The 15,369-nt window shown below is 44.2% G+C and overlaps 1 long non-coding RNA gene across 1 annotated transcript in view; it reads left to right on the forward strand.

Moving 5' to 3' along the window:
• Positions 1-6,878: 6,878 nt before the first annotated feature.
• LOC129708694 (uncharacterized) overlaps positions 6,879-15,369 on the forward strand; it is a 110,556-nt gene continuing 102,065 nt past the window's right edge. The window contains exon 1 of the long non-coding RNA XR_008725398.1: positions 6,879-7,071. This is a non-coding gene — a long non-coding RNA (uncharacterized LOC129708694). The remainder of the gene's footprint in view (positions 7,072-15,369) is intronic.

The following is a 15,369-nucleotide window of genomic DNA, read 5'->3' on the forward strand; positions in this document are numbered from 1 at the left end:
CTAGTGTGTCCAAACCCTGAATAATCTTATATGTTTCAATAAGATATCCTCTCATCCTTCTAAATTCCAGAGTGTACAAGCCCAGCCGCTCCATTCTATCAACATATGACCGTCCCGCCATCCCGGGAATTAACCTGGTGAACCTACGCTGCACTCCCTCAATAGCAAGAATGTCCTTCCTCAAATTTGGAGACCAAAACAACACACAATACTCCAGGTGTGGTCTCACTAGGGCATTGTACAACCACAGAAGAACCTCTTTGCCTCTATACTCAACTCCTCTTGTTATGAAGACCAACATGCCATTCGCTTTCCTCACTGCCTGCTGTACCGGCATGCTTGCTTTCAGTGATGAACAAGAACCCCCAGATCCCGTTATATTTCCCCTTTTCCCAATTTGACACCATTTAGATAATAATTTGCCTTCATGTTTTTGCCACCAAAGTGGATAATCTCACATTTATCCACATTAAACTGCATCTGCCATGTATTTGCCCACTCACCCAAGCTGTCCAAGTCACTCTGCATCCTCATAACATCCTCTTCAAAGTTCACACTGCTACCTAGCTTTATGTCATCTGCAAATTTGCTAATGTTACTTTTAATCCCTTCATCTAGATCATTAATGCATATATTGTAAATAGCTGCAGTCCCAGCACTGAGCCTTGCGGTGCCCCACTAGTCACTGCCTGCCATTCTGAAAGGGACCCGTTAATCCCTACTCTTTGTTTCCTGTCTGCCAACCAATTGTCTTTCCATGTCAGTCTACCCCCAATACCATGGACTCTAATTTTGCCCGCTAATCTCCCATGTGGGACCTTATCAAATGCTTTTTGAAAGTCCAGGTACACTACATCCATTGGCTCTCCCTTGTGCCTTTTTGCTAGTTAAATCCTCAAAAAATTCCATAAGATTAGTCAAGCATGATTTCCCCTTTGTAAATCCATGCTGACATGATTTCCCCTTTGTAAATCCTGCAACTGCTACCCAATTGTGCAGCTATTTCATCTTTTATAATTGACTCCAGCATCTAGCCCACCGCCGATGTCAGGCTAACTCATCTATAATTTCCTGTTTTCCCTCTCCCGCCTTTCTTAAAAAGTGGGATAACATTAGCTACCCTCCAATCCACAGGAACTAATCCTGAATCTGTAGAACATTGGAAAATGATCACCAATGCGTCCACGATTTCCAGAACCACCTCCTTATGTACCCTGAGATGCAGACCATCAGGCCCTGGGGATTTATCAGCCTTCAGTCCCACCAGTCTACCCAACACCATTTCCTGCCTAATGTGCATATTCTTCAGTTCCTCCGTCACCCTAGATCCTCTGGCCACTAGTACATCAGGGAGATTGTGTCCTCCTTAGTGAGGATGGATCCAAAATACCTGTTCAACTCATCTGCCATTTCCTTGTTCCCCATAATGAATTCACCTTTTTCAGACTTCAAGGGTCCAATTTCTTCCTCTTCACATACCTAAAGAAGCTTTTACTATCCTCCTTTATATTCTTGGCTAGCTTACCTTCGTACCTTATGAAGAAGAGTCTTGACCCGAAACGTCACCCATTGCTTCTCTCCAGAGATGCTGCCGGTCCCGCTGAGTTACTCCAGCTTTGTGTCCATCTTCAAATGACATCACGCGCTCCAGACGGCTGTGCGTACGCATGGAATCGCGCCCGACCTTCGCAGAACCGTCTTGGCTCAACGCGACCACGAGGTTGCGTAATTTCCGTGCCAAGGACACGTAAGTGGGAAAGGCCCTTTACTGTCTCCGACTACATTTTATCTCTGTCCCGCCCACTCCCCTGACATCAGACTGAAGAAGTGTCTCGACCCTAAACGTCACCCATTCCTTCTCTCCAGAGATGCTGCCTGTCCCGCTGAGTTACTCCAGCATTTTGTGTCTACCATAAGATTCTTTAGCCCTACAAATCATATTTTACTGCTGTGAAATCATTAAATATGTTATTCAGTTACTGGTTCCAGTAAAATTACGAGCTTGGAGCTAAAATCAGTCCCATGTTTCCAGTTTGCTATTTATTATGTTGGTTTATGCATCAGCTTGAAGCACAAAATCGAATGTAGTTGATACAATTGATGGTAAATGGGAGGGGAAACAGAGGTTCTGCACAATTCTTAGAGTCAAAGAGTCATACAGCACAGACACACGTGCCTTTTGGCCCAACTTGTACAGTGCATTCAGAAAGTATTCAGACCCCTTCACTTTTTACACATTTTGTTACTTTACAGCCTTATTTTAAAATGGATTAATGAGAGGAACTCAGCGGCATCAATGAAGGGAATGGGCAGGTGACGTTTCAGGTTGGAACCCTTATTCAGACTGAGCAGCTGGAATCACAGAGCTGGAGCAATCAGAGAGGGTCTCAGAGAATTCCTGTCAGAAAGGAGAGGAGAACAACTTCTAAGTGGCCATACTTGTAGTAGTTTAGAGATACAGCGTGGAAGCAGACCCTTCATTCAGCCCACACCACCCATCGATCACCATTCACACTAGTTCTATGTTTTCCCATTTTCACTTCCATTCCCTACATGCAAAAGGCAATTTACAGAGACCATTCATCCTACAGACCTGCAGGTCTTTGGGACGTCAGAGGAAACCAGACAACCGAGAGGTAACCCAGGCGGTCACAGCGAGAACGTGCAAACCTCCCTCAGTGCCAGAGATCAGAATCAAACCTGGGTCCAACTTTCGTTCAACCTTTTATTTATTTTCTTTCCAGTGGCTAAACATCCAAAATCATGCCGTATATATATCAATCTTGATGTTTTTGCATTTGTGCTGTTATGAAATTAGAATTCTATTCACATTTTGGTGACGGTCTTCAGTAATGCAACATAATTGACATAATCCCATAAGATAACGAAAATGTTATAAATGATTTTAAGAAATTGCATGAAATTACACTTGAAAAATCCCAAAGGACTCATAAGGTTGTAAACCTTTATACGCAATTTATCATTCTTGTAATCAATATTTCTCGCTTCAGAAATCTGTGATATCCGTATCAGCTATTTGAACAATTACAGAAAATAATGGATGTAATTTTCATTTTAGAATTGATGTGGGCAGGTTTGTACTTTGTAATGCACTGAATATGTGGTCAGTTTAAGCTTCTGCAAGTTTCCTTTAAAAATTGTATGAGGAAATTTCTCGAACAAGTTTGTTTTGAAAATTATAAAAATTTGCTTGCCAAAGCAAGGTGTACTTAAAGGACCATTTTTGTCCTGTTTTGATGTTTCAACCAAGTGAAGTGCCTTAACTAATTGTACCCCCCTTAATTCTGCTTCACTATTGATCTTTTACTGACTACCAAAGGACACCTTGTTTTAATAAGCATTTGGTCAGCACTCGGCTGTAGTTTAATGATCAGTTAGTCAGTTGGCAATTCAACAGGGTCTTCAAGGAGTATGGTAACTCATTTACCTTTAATTTTCTCATATTTGTCTTTCATAGATACCCACAGGAAGTTACAGGCTGGAGAACGATGTTCTTTATCTTTTCAAGTGCAGTGGGCGACTTAAAACAAGGACAAAACAATGAATTGAATTCTTTCTTTTGAAATTGGGTCACTTCTTCAAATATTTAGAGATACGGGCCCTCCAGCCAAGCTTGTCCGCACAGACTATCAATCACTCGTTCACACGAGTTCCAATGGGTGAGATTTATGTATTTTACATTCAATAATTAGTTATGTTGTTCTGTGTGGCTTTCTTCAACTATTTTTTGGATTGTTGATGGAAAAGCCACAGCATGGAAACGGGCCCATCGACCCTCCGCATCCATGCCGGCCGTCATTCACCCGTTCACAGTAGTTCTATGTTATCCCACTTTCTCATCCACTCCCCATGCACAAGGGGTAATTTACGGAAACCAATTAACCCATAAAACCCGCACGTCTTTGGGAAGTGGGTGGAAACCGGAGCACCCGGAGGAAACCCACACGGTCACTGTGATAATGTGCAAACTCCACATTTCCAGTACCCAGGGTCAGGATGGAACCCAGGACTCTGGCCCTATGAGGCAGCGCCTCTACCAGCTGCTTGCACTTGTGGAATATGTTTGTTTCTATCATATTGCCCATTGAACAGATCAGTCCAGCGGGCTTTCTTGGATTTTCCACATCCTTATTTTCCCTGCTGAATATTGGCCACACAGTTTAAACTGAGACTATGACAATAAGAACAGTTCATGTTTTGTGAGTTGGAATAACACGACAGTGATTCTTATGTCCTGCAAATGGGATGAGGGACAAACACAGCTGGCTTTATATCATCTGCACAGAAATTGTGGACAAGTACACGCTACTGAAGAATAATCACATCTAAAAACTTTAAAGGTGCTACTCTGTCCATCACTTGCTAAAGAATCAGGTTTAGTTTTAGGTTTATTATTGTCACGCGCAGCAAGATACAGTGAGAAGCTTTTGTTTTGCATGTTATCCAATCAAATCAATAATAACATGAACACAAATAGAGCAAAGAGAAAGATACAGAGTGCAGAATAAAGTTTCCCAGCATTATAGCATAACAGTTCTAGAGATACAGTCCAATGTCCGCAAAGAGGTAAGTTAGAGAATTGGGGCAGTACTTACAGAAGTGCCATTCAGTAGTCTGATAACAGAGAGGAATCAACTGTTCCCTGTGTCTGATGGTCTGACGGTGCACATTCAAGCTGCTGAACCTACTGTCCAACAGGAACAGGTAGAAGAGGAATGGTCGGTTTGGGAAAGGTCTTTGATTATGTTGGCCGCTTTCCTGAGGCAATGTGCAGTGTAGACAAAGTCAATGCTGGGGAGTCTGGTCTGTGTGATGAACTGGGCTACATCTGCAATTCACAGCAATTTCTCACAGTCACGGGCAGAGCTGTTCCGAAACCAAGTTGCGATGCAGCCCGACAGTATGCTTTCAATGGTGCATCTGTAGAAGTCTGTAAGAGTCACTGGAGACATGCCGAATTTCCTCAATATCTTAAGGAAGTAGAGGATTGGCATGCATTGTTGGTTGTCACTTCAATGTGGTTGTCCACGGCGGATTGTTGATGATTTGTATGCCAAGGAATTAGCAGAGAGATTTCCATCAGGTTTCCCCTCAAGCTTCAATGCTACAGAGTAAACAATACAAGTTTGTCCAACTTCTCCTTGTAGCTAATACCTCCTAATCCAGACAGCATTCTGGTAAACCTCCGCAGCATGATCAATTCAACGTAAAATCTGAGTTTCGATATTAAAAATTGGCAAAGGATAGAAGGCAGCTGGTGCTTGTTAAGGAATATTGTCAGGGGAAGAGGCTGGTGAAATGCCTTATGATTCGGGTCAAAGTTTCCTGCTGTTCCTAATCTGTATTAATGTCACAGGTACACAAAGCCAAGTGTAGTCAAGCATGCCAAAGACATACGATGTTCTAGGGGGTCATGAGTGAAAGAAGCCAAATATCGTGCAAAGAAGTTGGACAAAATCTACAATTTGGCTAATCCACTACAGATGATGTTCTTTACAGATAAACACGTGATGCCATACAATGGTGGGAACAGTGAATGTCGCAAGTAGCAATAAATGATGTGGAACTTGTAACGATGAATTGGAAGAGTATGCGGATGCTTCATTGGATTGGACTGCATGGGTGCTGCACGCAATGTGAACTAAAAACGGAGCCAGTTTGGATTTCCACAAGATGTGAAGAAGGGTACCAACCTGAAACATTGTCTGTCCATTCCCTCAATGGGTGCTGCCTGACCCACTGAGTGTTCAAGGTTCCAGCCTTTGCAGTCTGTGTGTTATATTGCCAGTCAGTTAAGTTGCAGAGTGCTGAGTTCACTTGGGAAGTTAGGAAGAATTGCAGATAACAACCTACCAAGAGTCATAGAATCACACAACATGGAATCAGGCCCTTCAGCCCACTGAATCCAAGCCGACCATCAATCAACCATTCACATTAGTTCTATGTTATCTCACTTTGACACCTACATAGCTAAACTATACTAAACTAAACTAAACTAAACTAAAGACTCTTGGCTCCTCGATGGGAGGTTCAGGGCTTTTTTCTTTCCCTGTCTACTCCTTTAGTAGCCATTAGAACAGTGAGTTTCTAACTTGCAGGGAAAGTTTGTTCCTGTATCAGACTTTATGTCTATTTGCATTAGGGTTGCTGAGCCTTTTAAAAAAAAAGAGTTTATTGTTGTTTTAAACTCATTGTAAAACAATATTAGAAAAACAATATTTTTGGATGTACCAGGAAGTAAAGCTTTGTATTTATACCCCTTATTGATGTCATTTAAAATCCTCTTCCTTGTGTTTATAGCAATGCCCTCCAATTGTGCAATGAGACCAAGTTTCATTAGATTACACAACTATTGGGAGGGTTTGCTCTCCACAAAGATGTGTGAAATCCAGCGATATATCACCATGACTCTTTTGAACATTTATTATGATGCTTAGAATGTAATGAGAGTTCAGTGCTGAGGTTTTTGGCTTGCTCTGCCATCTACCAGAACAAACTCTGATTGATAAAACTGCATTGTTTGAGACTCTTTTGCTTAAAGGGCCTGTCCCACTTGGCCGTCATTTGCGTGCCATTTACGCGACCTCGTCGTCGCGTTGAGACGCACGGGTAGCGTGTGGGCCGCGTGGGATGGTCGCATGGAGAAACGCGAAGAGGTACGGAGTTGCGCGCGGAATCGCACAGCGCTCCAGGATTTTGCAGGGCAGAAAATCTTTGCGCGCTTCTGGCGTGACATATCCCGTACGCACGCGAGAGTATTGTGGATCGCACGCAGGCGTATTGCGGTCGCAGGCAGGCGTCTTGACCTTGTACATGTAGTGCGTGGTGACGAATGATTATGTCACCGTGCATAACCGTGCGCAGCCGCGCGCCACCTATACGCAGTCGGCCCTCCTTTTACGCGTCTTGGATATAAGCTCGCGCAATTTAAAAATTTGCACAGTTTCGTAGAGAAAACTACGTGGTGAACATCAAAATATACTAAACCGGAAAGTGCAAAAGGCAATTGATACTTCAATTGCAATGACTGCTTGGGTCCCTGGATTGTGGGTAAGGAAGAGGTTAAAAAGACAAATGTATCTCCTACAGCTGGATGAAAGAATGACATGAGAAGGGGTGCAGTTGGTCGAAATGGAAGAGCAAACTAGATAAGTGTTACAAAATGCTGGAGTAACTCAGCGGGATCGGCAGCTTCTCTGTAGGGAAGCAACGGGTGAAGTTTCGGGTCGAGGCCCTTCTTCAGACTGAAGAAGAGTCTCGACCCGAAACATCAACCATTCCTTCTCTCCTGAGATGCTGCCTGTCCCGCTGAGTTACTCCTGCATTTTGTGTCTACCTTTAATTTAAACCAGCATCTGCAGTTCCTTCCAAGAGATTGATTTGGTCTGCATCTTGCTACTTTTCATTCACCTCTTTTTTTGAATAGGGGCATTACATTTGCAGTTTTCCAATTGCTAGCACCACTCAAGAAACTGGAACATTTTAGAAAATCACCATAAATATCATAAACTGGATAAATATCATAAACTGGGTATTCAAATGACGTCACGTGCTCCAGACGTCTGTACTGACGCATGAAGACACGTGATGACTCACGCGACCTTCGTGCGACTGTTGTGTGTCAGTCACTACCGGCCTGTCGCGTAAATGACGGCCATGTGGGACAGGCCCTTAGGTTTACATCAAAAGCAAGGAGTCACATTCTGTTTATGTTCTCCAAGGAGGAGTTACAGGGAAAACTCTTTAACCTGAAACATTACCTCTGCTGCTCTCTCCATATACTAACGAGCATTTCCAACAAAATTGTGCTTTTATTTCAGATTTCCTGCATCCAGTCTTTAGCTTTCCAAGTGACTATTTCACGTTCTGTTTTTATCAAGGTTAAAATAAGACCCTGCGTTCTCCTATATTAAACCACTTAATTGAAGTCACTTGGTCCGAGAAACTTGGATAGGTGCTTAGGTTTTTTACCAGAGCGTGGTGCTTGCCTGGAACAAGCTGCCAGGGGTTGTGGTGGAGCCTATTACGATAGTCACTTTGAAGTGGATTTTAGATGGACACATGGATATGCAGGGAATGGATGGATATGGATCATGTGCAAGCTGAGGAGATTAGTTTATATTGACATCATGTTTCGCAAAGGTATTGAGTGCTGAAGGGCCTATTCCTGTAATGTACTGTTCTATGTTTTTACATCAGGGTTTCCAGGGTGTCAATATAGGAATGAGATTTAGATGCATGGGGTCTTTTACCCCCCCAGTGTAGGGGATTCAAAAACCAGAGGGCATAGGTTTAAGGTGAGAGGGGAAAGATTTATTATGAACCTCAGAGGCAACTTTTTCACACAAAATGTGGTGGGTATATGGAATAAGCTGCCAGAGAGGTAGTTGTGGCAAGTACTATAACAACATTGAAAATACATTTGGGAAGGTAAATGGATAGGAAAGATTTAGAGGGACATGGGCCAAGCGCGAGCAGATAGGACCAGTGTAGATGGGCCACGTTGTTCAGCATGGGCAAGCTGGGCTGAAGAGCTTGTTCCAAAAGTCATAAGGTCATGTGATATGAGTAGAATTAGGCTATTCAGCCCATCAAGTTTACTCCGCCATTCAATCATGGCTGCTCTATCTCCCCCTCCTAACCCCATTCTCCTGCCTTCTCTCCATAACCTCTGACACATGTAATAATCAAGAATCTATCTATCTCTGCCTTAAAAATATCCACTGGCTTGGCCTCTACAGTCTCCTGTGGCAAAGACTTCCACAGATTCATCCACCCTCTGACTAAAGAAACTTCTCCTTATCTTCTTCCTAAATGAACGTCCTTCAATTCTGAGGCTATGACCTCTAGTCCTAGACTCTCCCACTACTGGAAACATCCTCTCCGCATCCACTCTATCCAAGCCTTTCACTATTCTGTATATTTCAATGAGGTCCCTCATGAGGTTTCCATGCTCTATGACTCTATGACTGAGTCTCGATTGTAGATGGGGCATCTTGGTTGGCTTGGGCAGAAGGACCTGGCGCTGTGCTGTAAGACCATGACTGTCTCCACGGGAGGATCAAAGAAAACGTTGCCAGGGAGGTTAAAAAGTCGACAAGAAGACATCAAAACAAGCGGGAGCAGCTATAAGAACATGGGAACAGCTGTGGCAACCACCCTAGTCAAGATGACTCACCAAAGCTGGACCACCCAGAACAAGCAAGAAATCTCACACCCTGAGACAGTACATTGGAATGTTGATTTCATTTTTGTACGCCAATCAAGTCAATTTATCTCAGGCGGGAGATGAAACTTCCTTTTCTTTCTGAGAGTTGTCTCCAAAGTTGGCTGGAAACACCAGCACTTAATCATCCAGCTTTTGGATGACAATTAAGCCTATTCCAGCCTCTTGTTATCCGAGCCGTGGAAGTGAGTAAGATTAAAAATGAAGTGAAGGGCTGCATCCATGCTTTGTTTCTGTTACAGCCAAAGTTCTGAATGCTCCGCCAGCTTGCATCTAAGAAGATGTAAGAAGAAATAAAAGATAGAGGCTAGGTGGACCCGTTTCATCATTCAATAAGGTCATGGCTGGTTCTGTCCTTGTCCATTTCTAATAAAGAATAATCCACTGGATGTTGATGGTGAGGACTCAATGATAATAATCCCGTTGAATGTTAAGTGTGGTGTGTTATAGCCACACAGCACAGAAGCAGGCCCTTCAGTCAACTTGCCCATGCCATCCAAGATGCCCATCTGTTCTCATCCCCCTGCCTGCATTGGAGTCTCCCTTGGGAAAAGGAGAATAGGTGATGCGATTTGGAACCCATCTTCTGACTGAATAAGCATTCTGACCTGAAACGCTACCTAGTTTTTTCAAAAAATGCTGCCCAGCCTGCTGAGTTACTCCAGCATTTTGTGCCCATCTTCTGTATAAACCAGCATTTGGTTTAAATCAGATCTCTACTGTCAACAGTTACCAATACTACTCCATATGATCAGTTCTTTAACTTCAAACAGCGTTCTTCTAGTGGTATGTCTCTGCCATCATGGTTGACTAGCCGTGGGCTTGTGTTGCTTCGTTGTTATGTCTGAACAAATAAGAATGAGCCTTTTGTTGATGAAGTTGAACTGACTGATGTCAACCCTTCTTATGCAACTATCAGGTATCAGGATGGACGTCAGTCAACTGTCTCACTTCGTGACCTCGCACCATGTCCGTCTTCTCCATCAGCTCCGTCACTTCATGATAACACTAATCGAGAACTTCCTCCAACACTCCCATCAGTCCCTGTGGAAATTTCTATAAGAAATTCTAAAATTGTAAATCTACATAACAATATGAGTGAAGTTGATGACCAAGCAATATATGTACCACCAGCTATTGAAACACCATTATCTCCTGAAGCTCCAGTGCTGCGAGGGTCATCAAGACGTACTAAACCTCCTGACCGTCTCAACTTATAAATAGGAGGGGAGAATGAAGTGAGCGCATGTGCGCATGTGTGGGGCTTTTCTAGAGTGTGCGCATGTGTGGGGATTTCAGGCGGGAAAGGCCTGCGGAATGGGCCATGTTTGACAGACGTTTCTGAGTTTATGTATTAAAGAAATAAGTTGCTTAAAGCTTAAATAAACTTAAGTAAATAGAGTAGAGTAAAGTTTCATTTGCCTCACAACAGTCAGCATGGACAAGTTGGGGCAAAGCGCCTGTACCCAAGCTGCACAGTTCCATGATTGTATACGTTATCCTATTAGAGTCATAGAATCATACAGCACAGAAACAGGTCCTCCTGCGCAACTTGTCCATGCTGATGCCCCATGTCAGCTAGACCCATTTGCTTGCATTTGGCCCATGTCCTGCCAAACCTTTCCAATCCATGTACCTGTCTAACTGTCTTTTAAATGTTGTTATTGTACATGCCTCAACTCCTCTGGCAACTCATTCCATGCACCCACCACCCTCTGAGTGAAGAAACAAGGCACTACAGATGCTGGTTTACAAAAAAAGACACAAAATAATTCAGCATGTTAGGTGGCATCTCTGGAGAACTTGGATAGGTGACGTTTCGGGTCAGGACCCTACTTCAGACCCTCTGAGTAACATTGTGGACTAAAGAGCCTTTTTAGAACCTTATAATGATTACTGCATTTTGAAAATTCCACTGACTCAATAAAGTATAAAGTATAAAGTATCCTTTATTGTCATTCAAACTTGTTCATTTGAACAAAATTAAATACCTTGCAGTCATGACAGAGAATAAAATAACAGAACACACAATGAACACAGTTTAACATCCACCACAGTGGGCCTACCAGGCACCTCCTCACTGTGATGGAAGGCAAAAGTCTTAAAGTCCTTGTCTCTTCCTTCCTTGTTCTCCTTCTGCATTGAGGCAATCCAGGCTTTCAATGTTGGGCCCCCCGCCGGGTGATGGTAAGTCCCGCAGCAGAATCCGAGCTCCGCGAACGGGCCGGTTCAAACTCCGTGGCCCGGGGCGGACGTAGCTGCCACCTTCCAGTCCAGTAGCCGAAGCTATTGTTGCGGGAGCTCCGGAGAATCGGTCACCAACCTGGGACCTGCGAGCTCCCGATGTTGTCATCCACTGGGCCCGCGGCCGAAGCCTCCGAGGCTCCGAAGTCGGGCCGCCGCAGCGTCACCACAGCCCCGCAGTCGGCCAGCTTTGTGATGGCGAGTCCTGGCTCTGCCTCGGAGGCTCGCGGTCGGCCCCAGTTGGAGGCCGCCAGCCCCACGATTAGGCCTCAATGCAGACGGAGACGGAGATGGAGATATGACAAAGAATCGGTCGCATCCCCCAAAGGAAGAGACTAAAACAATTTTCCCCGCCCCCCATACATACACAACTAAAAAGAAACAAAAACATACGTCCAACGAGACAAAAGAAAACAAAAAAAAGAAAAAGACAGACAGACTGCAGACGAGCCACAGCTGCTTGGGCAGCGCCGCCACTTGCGGGGACCTGGAACCTGAGGGGTAACATTTTTATACAAAGGGTGGTGGGTGTATGGATCAAGCTGCTAGAGGAGGTAGTTGAGTCAGGTACTATCACAACGTTTAAGAAACATTTAGACAGGTACACGTATAGGATAGGTTTAGAGGGATGTGGGTCAAGTGCAGGCAGATGGGACTTGTGCAAATAGGACATGTTGGTCAGTGTGGGTAAGTTTGGCCAAAGGGCCTGTTTCCAAGCTGTGTGACTCTAGGGCTGTATTTGCTTTGGCATCAACGGTGATGGTGCAGATGTAGAAACCAGAGATGGTGCAGATGCAGAAGCCAGATGGTAAGCCGTTTTTGGGTCACCACATCTTCCTTCCTGGCAAGCAACCCAAGACTCACCCAAGGTCTCATGAACTAAATCACAGTAAATCAAGGGGACACAAAACCTACCAAATCATTTTAGGCTTCTTCCCAGGCCTATGGGAAGCACATTATGTGTTTCTGGAAGAAATGTGTACCTTCAGGAAACTAATTAAGCAGATGTGTGTAAATATTGCCAGATGCCGGTAGATTAAATTCAGATCATCTGGATGCAAATAAAATTGTCTCTGATCTTCTCAATGGGAAATTTCATTATTTTGAATTGTTCTAATGGTACAGTCTCTGTATATTTTTTAATTTTATGTCTTTTAGCTATGATAAACTTTCTTCCAATTTGGATACATGATACACACTTGCAAATGATTTTGCATCTGTATCTAGTGCATACCATTCTCCAAGTTGATTCATGTATGTAGTTCCAAATGTTTCCAGTTATGGCTTAAGAAAAGATTATAGAGTCATACAGCATGGAAATAGGCCCTTTGGCACATCTCATTCAGGCCAACCACGATCCCCATCTGAGGTTGAGTAGGGAAATAAAGGATTAGAAGGCATAGTGTGATGGTGAGAGGGGTGGAATTTAGTAGGAAACTGAGGGGCACACAGAGGTTGGTAGGTATGTGGAACGAATTGCCGGAGGATGTAGTCGAGGCAGGATGGCGCAGCGGTAGAGTTGCTGCCTTACAGCGAATGCAGCGTCGGAGACCCGGGTTCGATACTGACTACGGGTGCTGTTTGTACGGAGTTTGTACGTTCGCCCCATGACCTGCGTGGGTTTTCTCTGAGATATTTGGTTTCCTCCCACACTCCAAAGACGTACAGGTTTGTAGGTTAATTGGCTTGGTAAATGTAAAACTTGTCCCTAGTGGGTATAGGATAGTGTTAATGTGTGGGGATCGCTGATTGGTGAGGACCCAGTGGGCCGAAAGGGCCTGTTTCCGCGCTGTATCTCTAAACTAAACTAAACTAAACAAAAACAACATTTAAGAGACAAAACGTAACTCAACAGGTCAGGCTGCATCTCTGAAGAACATGGATAGGTGATGTTTCAAGTTGAGACCCTTCAGACCCGACCCAAAACGTCTCCTATCCATGTTCTCCAGCAATACTGCCGGACCTGCTGAGTTACTCCAGCGCTTTGTGTCCTTTTGTATATTAATCAGCATCTGCTATTCCTTAATAATAATAATAATAATAATAATAATACATTTCATTTTCGGGCGCCTTTCAAAGTTTCAAGGACACCTTACAAAAGTTAACAGAAGAGAAAAAAAAACATATAGTCAGAGAAAAATAAATAATAAGGACATCATCAATACCCAAATTAAAGATAGAAATCGCTCCAAAGACACAAAATCAAAAAATCAAAAAACACAATGTGAAGAGAGAGCAGCGGCAGCTAAAGCGCGCCAGCGTCCACTCTCCCTTCCGACAGCCATCTTGGACACAGACTAACATGTTAACTTACACACAGAAAAATCATCAGTGTGTATCCACTGTGGGGGAAGGCACAAAGTCGAATCCCCATCCCCAGTTCACCCAAAGTCAGGCCTATTGAGGCCACCGCTATTGCCTCTACGGAGACCCGATGTTCCTGGCCGTTCTGGCCGGGTGGTGTTGCCCCGGCGTCGGGAGAGTCCTCACAGCGGCTGGGCCACCTGGAACGGCCGCTTCCTAGCAGGGGATTGTCGGCTTCCGAAGCCGACAGGGCCGCGCCGGGTTGGAGCTCCCAGGCTCCCGATGTTAAGGTCGGCACCGCCCGCTCCGCTCCGCAGACCCGCAGCCTGGAGGTGTTGATCTCGGCGGTCACATCTCACCGGAGCTCCAGCTCGTCGATCCAGCGCAGCGACCCAGGCAAGGCACCGCCCGCTCCGCCCCGCGATAGCGCTCCAGCGCCGCGCCGCCAACGAAGCCGAGGCGCTGGGCGGTCCTCGCCAGGAAACGGCGCTCCACGACTGCTGGTAGGCCACGAGGACGGGTCGACGGGGCAGTCCGGAGAAAATAACTGCCTCACCGACCAGGTAGGGACCTAGAAGTATAATTACCTCCTTCCTCCCACATTAAGACGTCCATTTCTCCAACAAACGAAGAACAAGACTTACTAAAAACTTTTTTTTTAAATGAATTAAACGGACGGCTGCTGGTTAGCAGCCGTTCCCCAAGATGGCTCCTCCTTGTTTCAACATTTAAAATACATTTGGACAGGTGCATGAATAGGAAAGGTTTCGAGGGATGTGGGCCAAACATTGGCAAATGGGACTAAATTGGATGGGACATTTTGGTCAGTATGGGTCAGTTGGGCCAAAGGACCTGTTTCCTGCTATATCCCTCTGTGGCTCAGTAACTGCTGGCACAACCAGTAATCACACCTCATACCTCATTGTCATGTGTCCCTGATAGGACAATGAAATTCTTGCTTTGCTACAGCACACAGAACATAGTAGACATTTACTACAAAACAGATCAATGTGTCCATATAACATATTTAAAAAAGGTTCCAACCCAAAATGTCACGCATTCTTTTTTTCCAGAGATGCTGCCTGACACGCTCAGTCACTCCAGCACTTTGTGTCTATCTTCAGTAGTGACGAAAGCTGTTGGAATGTTGTTCTTTATTATGAAGGGAACTAAACGCCAAACAGGAAGTTATGCTTCAGTTATATGGGACATGGGTGAAATGTATTCTCTTGAATAAATTGATGTGTTGTTCACCCATCCCGAAAAACATCTACATATATTATTTTCAATGGATTATTATTTAATCCTGAACTAAAAATATCTTACTTGTAATTGAAACATCATACTGCCTGGCTTATTCCCCAATGAAAGCTAAAATGTCACTGGGATTTCCTTGACTTTCCCCCATGCATTTGGCAAATGAGTTTATCTGTAATCCAGTATACCTTGCCTTTCCTTTGCCCTTGGCATGAAGGTTAACAGGTTTCCTAATTAAAGTAAGACTTTCCGTTAATAAAATCAGTTCGACGGCCGTCACATGCATTTGATAATTCCACCATTTTGTGCAACCTTCA

Source organism: Leucoraja erinacea, chromosome 24 (genome assembly GCF_028641065.1).
Source record: "Leucoraja erinacea ecotype New England chromosome 24, Leri_hhj_1, whole genome shotgun sequence".
NCBI lineage: Eukaryota > Metazoa > Chordata > Chondrichthyes > Rajiformes > Rajidae > Leucoraja > Leucoraja erinaceus.